We start from the raw sequence: 12228 nt of genomic DNA, 5'->3' as shown, positions 1-12228 counted from the left end.
GGAGGATTTTCCATGATGACGCACACAATTTTGAACCAATTCACAGAATTAGTTCAGAAAAGTCACTATACATATCCAAATGTATTATACATTTATAAATGTGAGAGTTGAAAATATAAAACCTCTGGAAGACCATGTAAAAAAAACCCTCTTTGTTCTTGTTTTAGCAAATATTAATATTTCTTAGGTAGGACTCAAAATTCAGAAATGATAAAATAATTGATAAAACTTCATCAAAATTAAAATCATATGCTCTTCAAAATATAATGTTAAGGCAGATCAACATGCAGGCCACAAACTAGATGAAAATATTTGTAAAACCTACATCTAGTTAATAACTTTGTTTTTAGTGACCAATTCTCACTTTGTTGCCCAGGCTGGTCTCCCAAGGTGCTGGGATTACAGGCATGAGCCACCGCGCCCGGCCATGTGTGATACTTTTAGGGTAGCCCTAGAAAACTAATATATAACCCAACAACAAAATGGCCACATCCGAAGAATTATACAAATGCCAAATAAGCACATAGAAAGAGGCTCAAAATTAGTAGTCATTATAGAAACGTAAATTAAAACCGTACTGAGAAACTACCATATGTTCACCAGAATAATGAAAATTTAAGCATGTTATTAAAGATGTGGTGTTAATAGAATTCCCATATATTGCTGGTTAGAATGCCAGATTTTACAACCTCTTGGAAAAACAATGTGATAGTGTTCTATAAGTTAAATAGATCTATAACTTATATCCCAGAAATACCACTTTTTTTGTATTTACCTAAAAGGATTATTCATATGTATATATGTATATATATCCATTCAAAATCCTCTCAAATGCAGCTTTACTTATAAAAAGCTAAAACTGAAAACAACTGCAACAACTGAAAAACCTGCAAACTTTCCGTAACTGCTGTATGAATGTACGGATGTGTGAGATATCCATACAACAAAACAATGCTCAGCAGTGAAAAGGAATGAACTAGGAATTCGTGCAACAACATGGATGATTATTAAATGCATTCGGCTAAATAGAATACCCAGACACAAAGCCAGCATGCTCTATGATTTGCTTTTTGTGAATATCCATAAAAGGCAAAACGATAGTGGCAGAAAACAGAACAGAGTGGACAGTGGATAGAACTGACAGCAAAGGGACACGAGGGAACTTTTTTAGGGTGACAAAAGTGATCAATATCATGACTATAGTAGGAGATCCATGACCCTAAATATTTGTCAAAGCACATAAAAATGTACAAAGTTGGTGAATTTTATTCTATATAAATTATACCTTAGTAAGAATTACGAAAATAGCATAATCCCATTTTTATATAATCATGTACATATTCCTATCTACCTACCTATCTAATATTTCAGGTTTATGTGCTGAGAGAGATGTCTGAATAAAGTATATGCAGGGTTAATAGTCATTTCTGGATAGCATAGTTTGAGGACTTATTTTTTTAACTGTATATATTTTGCTGCATTATTTGAATTCTTCCTAATATATCTTTTCATAAAAAACAATACTCTTTTGGAACAAATGTAAAAAAATTGCTAATGATATTTATATATATTGTGCTAAAATATACCTTTAAAAATTTTGTACTCAAATGCCAGACAATCAGACAAGGGAGCATATGATACATGATATTCAATCTAGGCATTAGTGAGTTAGGAAGCATTTACTTTCCAATCTTCTTGGTAAGATCTGGTCACTGTTATATGAATTATTTTATTTCAGCATATATTGGTAACATTATCTGATGTTATCAAAATAGAAATGCTTTCGAGCATTACTCACAGAATAAATTTATCTCTGATACCATTATTGTACTTGCAACTTTAATCCAAAAGTAGATCATATCTCATCATCTCCTTTAGTATTTCATCAATGTATTGTGTTTTTAAAGAGATTCCATGGTGAAATGCATTTGGGTAGCTCTATTTTAGAAAATAGAGCCCATGTCCTGAAATATACAATATCACTAGTGTAAAACCTTTCAGTGTTACTCAATTTTCCAAATAGTAGCCTATAAAAATTGGGAGTAGCCACACTTGAAATCTACCCTCTTAGATCCTGCGATATAACAGATATTAAAAGTTCTTCCAAAGGTTATCACGTTTATTAAGGTATTCTCTTCCAATCTCTCTCTCTCTTTGTATCTCTCTCTCTCTGTCTCTCTCTCTCTCACACACACACACACACACACAATTTCCATTATCTCACTCAAATCCTACTTGCAGCCAAATGACTTATTCAATATCTTTAGTGGGAAATATTATCCATTGTGCAGGTTTAGGTTTCTTTAATGGCTTTTCAAAATTATGTTTTCTGTTTCCCTTCAATTACTCTATTTGGTCAAACTTTGTTATTAACCATAGCATTGTATTCATTTATTTCTTTCATCTTCCACCAATTCCTCCATTTAAGAGCTTTATAGATTTAGATCTTGTCATAAAAGGTTTTAATAGAGACTATTTTCTAAGATAGCTTGTGATATGGTTTGGCTGTGTCCCAACCCAAATCTCATATTTAATTCCCACGTGTTGTGGGAGGAACCCAGTGGGTGGTAACTGAATCATGGATACAGGTCTTTCCCATGCTGTTCTCATAATAGTGAATATGTCTCATGAGATCTGATGGTTTTAAAAAGGGAGTTTCCCTTCACAAGCTCTCTTCTCTTGTCTGCTGCCATGTGAGATGTGCCTTTCACCTTCCTCCATGATTGTGAGGCCTCCCCAGCCACATGGAACTGTAAGTCCATTAAACCTCTTTATTTTGTAAATTGCCCAGTCTCGGGCATGCCCTTATTAGCAGCATGAAAACAAACTAATACAGCTTGCTATCAATTTTTAACATGTGAAAATTTTTTTTTAAAAACTTGGATGTGACTACTTTGTTTTTAAATTATTTTACAATGTTTTTTTACTTTGAAAACTGAGAATAATGCTAAGATATCTATAAGAAGTTATAAGCGTTAACTAAAAATCAGTCCCTTGAAAATGAGATCACAGAATCAACAGTGTGTGTTTTACACCATGGAATACTATGCAGCCATAAAAAAGCATGAGTTCATGTCCTTTGGAGGGACATGGATGAAGCCGGAAACCATCATTCTCAGTAAACTAACACGGGAACAGAAAACCAAACACCACATGTTCTCACTCATAAGTGGGAGTTGAACAATGAGAACTATGGACACAGGGAGGGGAACATCACACACCAGGGCCTGTCTGGGGGTGGAGGGAAAGGGGAGGGAGAGTATTAGGACAAATACCTAATGCATGAGGTGCTTAAAACCTAGATGACAGGTTGATAGGTGCAGCAAACCACCATGGCACATGTATACCTATGTAACAAACCTTCATGTTCAGCACATGTATCCCAGAACTTAAAGTAAAATTTAAAAAAATGAAAAAACAGAATCAATAGTGTGTGTTGAACAGTAGTGTATATAAAATACATGTTCATGCACATATATACATATATGACCCCATTATATATGTGCACTAAACACTAAAGAGACTTAAAATACAATTACATAAATATGGGATATAGGTGTATCTAAGTTATAACGAAATCTGTGCTTTAGTAAGAACATTTCACATATTTGTGCTTTGTATGTAAGTATATCCCCATGAGGTTATATGTTACTGAAATAGAAATACTGATTTGAGTAGCATATTTACACACTAATAAATTGCCTATATTTCCCTTGTCTATCTTTATACAATAGTCCCTCTCTTGTCTGCAGGGCATACATTCCAAGACTCCCAGTGGATTCCTGAAACTGCATATGGTACCAAACCCTATACATATTATATTTTTTAAATCTGATAACTGTGACTAATGTGTGGGGATCATCTAAATGTAGATACACTGGTCAAGGGAAGATTCACGTTCTGGGCGGGATGGGGCACGGCATGGGGTGAAATTTTAGCTCCACCCAGAATGGTGCACAATTTAAAACTTATGAATTATTTATTTCTGAAATTTTCCATTTAAGAATTTTGGACTATGGTTGACTGCAGAAGTTGAAACCACAGAAAATGAAACCAGGAGTAAATGGACTGGGGAGGGGGGGCTACTGTACATAGGAATACATTATCCATTTCTTAATCGGGTCCTAAGTGTACTCCTCTGCTTAACGTTTTAATTGGGAAGAATTCTAGGTTTGCTTTCGGGGCTCAGGGATTCTCACATATTAATTCTCCTTTAGCCTTTCGCCTTATTTCAGTGCCTCTGACTGATGAAGTGGACAGTCATGTAGCTTGGGGCTTGCTTGCTTCGGGGGAACAACTTCTGAAAGTGGAGGTGACACAATTTTGTGTTCCAGAGTATTTATATTTTGAAGAGAAAGCAGGCCATTAATGCTAAACACACAAACAAAGACGTTTTGTGGCATTGCAGATCCTGTAAAACCTATACAGAGATTTTGTGTGTGTGTCTAAGAGAGACCTTTTAGTCAGCCATCCAAATACTGTAGTGGTGTCTCGAACCACTACTGACTGGAAAACTTGCCCATGTTAAAACTTTGCAATTGTAAAAAGTAGAATGTGGTAATTCACTGCTTAATTAAAAGTAGTAATCTCTAGCCATACACTCACACATGGCAAAACAATAGATGCCACCTTCTACCACCAGATATCATGTGAAATGTATTCATGAATCCGTATATCCATACAAACTATGGAGATTTTTTCATAAAAGCAACAACGTTAGCATAAAGCAATCCGTGTATCAAGCATGAAAGGTTTTCACTGAATATGCAAAAAGACAAATGATAGAACTGGAAAATGAGATACGCAGGTTAAACTAGTGTGTCTTTGGAGCTGGCTGCATATGTAAAGCTTTCAACAGAATAATATTACACTTTACTGACAATGAAATGTCCATTACATAGAAGAATAATCATTATCATTAAGTGAATTTCCTGCTGAGTACATTTTTCACTGTGAGCAGGCTCATCTCTTGGGACATTTGCAAGGTAGCCTCTGTAAAATTGTTTAGATCAAAGAAAGTAAGAGCACTGGTTGTTTGATTTAGTTGTCAAATAAGAAAATAACTTGAAGAGAGATTTTAAAGCAAGCTGAGGTGGATTTTTTTACTGGTTCTTTAGGACAAAATTACGTACTTCTTTCTCATATTTTCATTGAAGTAATCTAAAGGATAAATGCATACATGTTGAAATTTTATTTGAAATAATCAAATCCTATTATAGGTGACACATTCCCATCATCCTTATATGCAGAGATATCTACGTATCAAAGTAACTGCTCAGGATGTCACATTGGTCAAAGGAAAATTAGAAAAATCTATTGTAAAGTACGCATTTCTTTTAATAATATTTAAACTATGAATAGAAGCCAGTTTTTAAAATTTAGTCACGGAAAGTTTAATTTTTCTAAGTTGTGGGTATTTGATGTTGATTTCACACCTTTTGTTTGTTTCTACCTTTCCTGAGATTTTCATACATACTTCATATAAAGACCTCTCAAAATACCTTTATTTCAGGCTCCAGTTTTAAAATTTGGCTTTGAATTAGCAATGTTAAATAATTACGGGAACAAAAATCATTCAGAATTTGCTTATTCCTCAGCTTCACTTTTCCTTGATAAAAATCTAATTTGAAGAGTAAGGAATGTTTATATCTGGTCGAAGAGAAAATTCATGAATACTATGGATTCATAACATCATATTCCAAACATATATTTTCTGAAGAAAAAGCATTATAATAATAATAAACATAATAAGTTAACATTTTATGAGTAATTATTATGTCCAAGGCTAATTTTAATTAAGTCCTCACAACCATCATGTAAGGTACTATTTTATCTCTGTTTTTCAAAAACGGGAATTGAAGCCCAGAAGAATTAGGTAATTTTCTGATAAACAGAGAAGCCAGGGTTCAAATTCAGACAGTCTGATTCCGGAGCCCATATTTATACCATTACCCTCTGCTGTCTTACTGTGAATGAGCAGCCAAACCATCGCATACACAGGGAGAGGAAATGTTTGCTGAGTATATACTTGCACTGATTGGGTGTGTGAGCGGAATTCTTTGATCTTGACCTATGTTGGTTTTTCTTATTTGTGTTGTATAAAGGAATTGGAAGGAAAGTAGATGTGAACAAGCCAAACAGTTTTCCTAGAATAGGTGGCTCTTAAAATCCAATTTTCTATATTTAACCAAATTGCTTTGTTTTGTCACATAACTTTTTCTTTAAGGACAATATTAATAGCAATAGCTAATAATGAGTGTTCTTAATCTGTAACAGGTGGTAAGCTCAGTGCTTTATAATCATATCCATGTTTACTATGCAGGGCTCCAAGGCCCACCTATATTTCCAAATGTGCCGTATCTTCTTTCAAGATGAAGTATATTTTCTAAGAACCAAGATTGAATCTAGAAAACCAAGTAGATCTATTGTGTGTATGTGATGGAGGTAGAGGGTTGGAGTGTAAAACAATTGGTAATTAATGCATAACCCAATTAATTTGGTTAAAAGATCATCAGTATGACCAGCTCAGGAAACAGTTCATTTTATTATTTCAATCAGCAATTGAATTAGATCCGTTCTGCAATTACCTAATCAATTTCTCAGCAGTAGACTGCATAATAGCCAAAAACTATCAGCCACTTAGCTAGAGCTATATTGATAGGTATTATTTTAATTACACATCACTAGCTCATTTCCCAGGATGTAAACTGTGCTTTTTTGTAACTATCATAAAATATATATGTTCTAGTATCCAAAATATGAATCCATGATTTAATAATTTCCAAGTCTTATTTGCAAAATAAAAGTCAGTGTATTTCCTAATTATTCATTCTAATCAACTGTCGATTTTAGTACACCAAGCGGTGTTAGTGATTATACTTTCAATATGGTCCACTATTATTCCATATCTTCTCTCATAAGAATGGCTGTGTTTCAGTTTTCTATCAAGTTTTATTGTACTTTGCATTTCCACTATATTCGTTGCCTTAGAATTAGATTTTCATGAATATCACTGAATTTTATATTTAGATCTTCAAACAGTAGAATAATTCACTGCATTAAAAAAATTCCTAAAATTAAAACACAGTAGACAGAATATAACACTTCATTGTGCCTAAAATTAAACATCTTTAATTTTAATAGATCATTTGTTGCAATGCTAGTTCTGTATTGAGTCCCACTCTTTATACACACAAGGTTTTTAATAAATAAATATTCAGAGGACATTTAATCTGCTATATCAGAGACATTTCACATCCTCAAGAAGAACCACATCATAAAGATAGCTATTCATATGCCAAAGAGACAGGAAAGGTTCTCAAGGAGTTACCTAATCCATAGTTTTACAATTTAAACCTGAGTAGAAAAATACTAGTGGTGTAACATTTCCTTCTCCTGTTCTTTTAAATCACTGAGAACAGTATCATTTGGTAACATACAGAGTAACTATCCCCTTTATCTTAGGAATGCTCTGCACAATTCTCATATATCTCTGTATTTAAATTCAATATTCACATTAATCTCAACAGAGACCTAAAATCCCGTCTTCTACCAAATTCTCACTGTCTAGCAAATATTCCAGAGAAAATTATTGCCTCTCTACAATCTGCCATCAAACTGCTTTTCCAGGCTTCTCTCACATCTACTGTTACTCTAAATGAGCCCTGACCCATATTTTCCCTAGTACACACTATACACTCACATAGTCCCCAGGCCTGAAGACATTTCCTCTTAGCTCAGTCTGCTAAAATCAAGACGGTTTCTATTTTACCTCCTTTGTAAAGACTTCCTTTATCACACCATATCCAGAAGTGGCATGCCATTTCTGCTTTTCTCTGGCATTGTGCATCTCCTGCATATTACTGATCATGTACAATGCCATTCGAGTACAATTTGATTGAATATGTAAACTGTAAAACACGTAGAAGGTAAATGACAAATGTTTGTTGAAAGCATAACTGGGGGGCCGGGACAAACCAGCCTAAGGGAGGCCACCATTCCTTGAAGGTACATTCTTGCCATCAGGAATGATAATTCCTTTTGTAAGACAGAGTGTAATTCTGAGTAGAATAAGAATGGCTCCCATATTGCCCAGTAAAGACCAGTGTGGTTACATGGTCAGAGCCTACCTCAGCATTGACTTTTACTAAGAGTACCTCAGTTTAGTTTTCAGGATGGTGTGTCTTAAATTGTGGACTATGGACATCTTTCATCAGAATCCACCTGAATGCTTGTTGGAAATGAGGCTTTTTGACTTTGCGAAAGTAGACCCCAGGAATTTAAGATTCTAACAAGTACCCAACATGTACCCAGTTGATTCTTATCCTAATTTAAAGTTTGAGAATCATGATTCCAGTCCAACATTTAGCTTGGTAGATGTTAATAAGGAGTAATTTTTTAAAGGCTCTCTGGTGAGAGATATTTAAGAAACTCTATGTTAGAAGTAGTTAAAAGGGTTTACAGCAGAGCTTTTTAGAGCTTTTAGTAGCTATGTGTTGTGAATATTCACAAGGGGAGCATAGTTTATTGTGATTTTCTATGGTAGGAAGCATCCTCTCCAACCGGTTTCTGGGAAAATAAGCCTCAGGAATTTGGCTCCAGCAGATGCTTTTCAATCCAGAGTCAGCTGTATGTGATTTGTTGGACCAATGAAATTGATCCATCAAAGGGGATGAAATGGACCCCTAATGATCTCTTAATGTTAGTATGGAGATAGGATGAGAGAGAAAGGCTTTGGAGAATGAGAGACACTCTCTTCTTTTAGGTAGTCTCTTTCTGCTCATTTCTTAATAATGCTATTTGCTTTTCTTTTTTATCTTACTTTTGAGGCATTCTATCTAACTTTTAATTTCAGCAATACTGAGTGTAAGTGGTGTGTATTTGCGTGTGTACTTATATATATAAGAGGGGAGAGAGAGGGATTAAAAAACTATATACTCCTCATAATCCTAATAATATTGGAGTATAGCTTTTTACATAGAAAACTGGACTTAATATTCCTGCTTTGTTACTATGCATATGAGTCAAAATTGCATAACTGTTTGCCTCTAAAATAAAAAACTAGCAAGACCTCATGACATACACAGAAAAGTGGAATAAATGTAGTTCCTAAAAATGTCAGAATAAAAATTTATAATCTGATGATTTACAGTTCATTCCATGGTTTTAGTGTGTAAAGGATAAAGATACCTAGTGGAAACAGATGAATTGGGTCAAGTAAGATTGGAACCCATTAAAATTCTAGCCTGAACCTTGGAGGTCTGGAGAAGCTTGGCCACCCGAGTGATATATTATATAGGCCATTATTTGCCTCTGAGTTTCCTAATTTTTTCATCTGACCGAGAAAATGGAAGCCTCAAAAATTCCCCCCTAAAGCCCCTCATTTTGGAATCCGTGTTGGAACACTTAAGAAGGGATTGAAAATCACTGAGTAGTATTTGCCTATTTGAGGTTTAAAACAAATCCTTAATGCAAAGAATTTTGAATAAATCAGATTCTTAAATTTATCCCAAAACTCACTTTGTCATATGTTGCCTAACCTCTACAGGTATGTTTCAATTCAAGATCATCACTTCATCATTAAAACAAAGGCATCAAAATGAGCCTGCATTCACTAAGTATTCAAAGAGGGAAATCTGCATCCTTTTCACTTGTTTGGAACAACTAATTTCAAAAGATGCAGTATATTTATGTGCACAAAGCAGTATCCCCCTAATTATAATTTATTTTTGCCTATTCAAGAAAAACACAACAGATGTATTTCTACCAACTCTTGGATGGTCACATGGCAAAAGAACAATTGCATGAATTGCTTCAAATAGATCTTCAAGCATTCCGACATAAATACTTGTTCAGCATATCCTTGTTGCCATATTATAGCATTTAACCCTAATGCTATCTTTGTTGGGAATGCAGATGATGAACAAAATGGTTTACATTCTACTCAGATCTCTTTCCTCTGTGATCAGTAAGTATCAGAAACAGAATCATCTACAGATAGCAGAGCAATTGCATTTTAAATGTCACATAGCTGCCTTTATTATTCCAGCTGGCGTGTGGAAAGAAAGGTCCCTCTGTTAATGAGACTAACACTGCCAGTCCCATTATAATAGATTTAAGCAAATAAATAACATGTTTGCCATTTCTGCTCTTGTTTTTCAAGCACTATTTTTGTCACTGATCTCATTGCTACAGACATTTCAGTGGAATAACTATAATTGTTGCAGGGCTTAGGAAATGAAAATTACACATGGAGTCCCTATTTATTTTAGATAATTTAGCATATTAATCCAAATTGTCCTCAAAGCCTGTCCTCCCCAGGGGTCTTGCTCACACTTGCCATTAATGCTAACATGACAGAAAGATACAATGGGTTAGGTTCAGTGGTTCACTAATGTGTGGCAATACCTACTGCACACTTGACAAGAGAGAAATAATAGCCATGTTACTTCAAAAGGCACAAAGTCTCCTGCAAGCCAGAAAAGGGATAGTACAAGATCCATCCAAATTATTGCCAAAATTGATTCAAAATTAGGACCACTGATCTCTGGTGTTATGTAATTCAGAGAAATTTAAAGTCCACCAGGAAAAAGTTCCCCTCTGTATTGAGAGACCGTAAATATCATTTTATGGAAAAGTCATGCTTTTCTAAATTCTTCAGTAAGTCAGGATGTTTAGACACTGACTCTGTGGCTAAATGGGCAAGCCACACTATATGATCCATTCAATCTTACTCCTTTCCAATTTAGCCACTCTCATCTAGGCACTGCATGGTCACATTATAGTTCTTTGACATATTGAGCTTTCTTTTCACTATCTACAGGTTTTCTGTGGGTGACCTAATGAGAAGCACATGTTTTAAATATCATCTTGTACTGATGACTCCCAAATCTAGAGTTCTAGCCGTACCTGTTCCTATAACTCCAAATCCAAATATCCAACTGCTTAGTTGATTTTGCTACATGAATGCTTAAAATACATCTCGAATGAGTGTCAAATGAGTCAAAACACAGCTCTTTATTTACACATTACCAAAACTTCTCTTTACTCACCATTCCTAAATTGGTAAATAACTTATATCCACCCACTTGTTCAAAGCAAGTCTCAGAAGAATCCTAGGCTTCTCTATTTTCTTTCTTCATGACTTCCCAACACCCACACAAACATATCAGCAACACACAGACCTGTTTGTTCTTTCTCCATCCTATCCCTCAGTCTGTTCGCTTTTCTTACCTCCACTACTAACAATGTGGTACCAGCTACAGTCTTCTTTTACCTGGACTCCTTCAAATAGCTCTTGTCCAGTTCCTCCCTTCCTCTCTTCTCTCCCCTTCCTTCTCTCTCCTCTCTTCTCCCCTTCCTTTCAAGAACAGAGAGCTCCTGTAGATCATTTTATAATCAATGAAGCCAGTCTCCTAAACTGTTTTGAACAGAAAAAATAATAGTGGAAAAGGCATAGTAACATTTTTATCTTACAGATAGCTATTAAAGCTCAGAGAATAAGAAGTGTTTTGTACACACAGTGATTTAAATGTAGAGTTAGAGAATGCATCAATATGTTTCTTGAGGTACAGTTCAGTGAACCTGGAAACTCTTCTATATAACATAATAACAAGCATAAACTTTGTTAATTCTAAGTATTTTTAAGTCCGTTCTAATATAATGATCAGATAGCTAAGTATAATATTATATGGCTAAGTCATATATCATTTTATTTTGGTTTAGCAAGGATATAAGCACTCCATAATTCTAAATATTTAAGGGCTTTCAGAGTTATTCGTCTATCTTAAGACAGAGAAATACATACTTTCAGTTATCTTTATTGCTCAATAATTTAAAGAACTAATGCAACTTAGAATTACTTAATTTTAAGAAGGAAACTAATATTATTTCATCTACTTGGGACCAGGAAAATGTCAAATTGGTTTACAATCCATAAGTAAATAGCCTTGAGGAGATCATTTTGCACTCCAAATACTAAGTTTTTTCTAAATGTATTATCTATTTTACTTTGTTGTGGTTATTATGTTGTTTTGAGGTATTTGTTCTGGAGCTTTTTTTTTTTTTGGTAGGAAGAGGCAGGAGATACAGAAATAGTGACATTTGTGCACATTCCAAAGCTGAGAAGTAAAATCAATATTACTCAAGAAGCAACTCTGAACATGTTTATCTCAGTGTATTTCCTTCTAAGCTTCAGTAATGAGCCTCTAAAATTGTTATAGTATACAC

At 34.6% G+C, this 12228-nt stretch overlaps 1 long non-coding RNA gene across 1 annotated transcript in view; it reads right to left on the bottom strand.

Annotated features, from left to right (window-relative positions):
- LOC109026890 (uncharacterized) overlaps positions 1-12228 on the bottom strand; it is a 108506-nt gene that overhangs the window by 91552 nt on the left and 4726 nt on the right. The window contains exon 2 of the long non-coding RNA XR_002005943.3: positions 11233-11414. This is a non-coding gene — a long non-coding RNA (uncharacterized lncRNA). The remainder of the gene's footprint in view (positions 1-11232; positions 11415-12228) is intronic.

Source organism: Gorilla gorilla, chromosome 4 (genome assembly GCF_029281585.2).
Source record: "Gorilla gorilla gorilla isolate KB3781 chromosome 4, NHGRI_mGorGor1-v2.1_pri, whole genome shotgun sequence".
NCBI classification, from domain to species: domain Eukaryota; kingdom Metazoa; phylum Chordata; class Mammalia; order Primates; family Hominidae; genus Gorilla; species Gorilla gorilla.
This window is presented reverse-complemented; position numbering and strand designations above follow the sequence as displayed.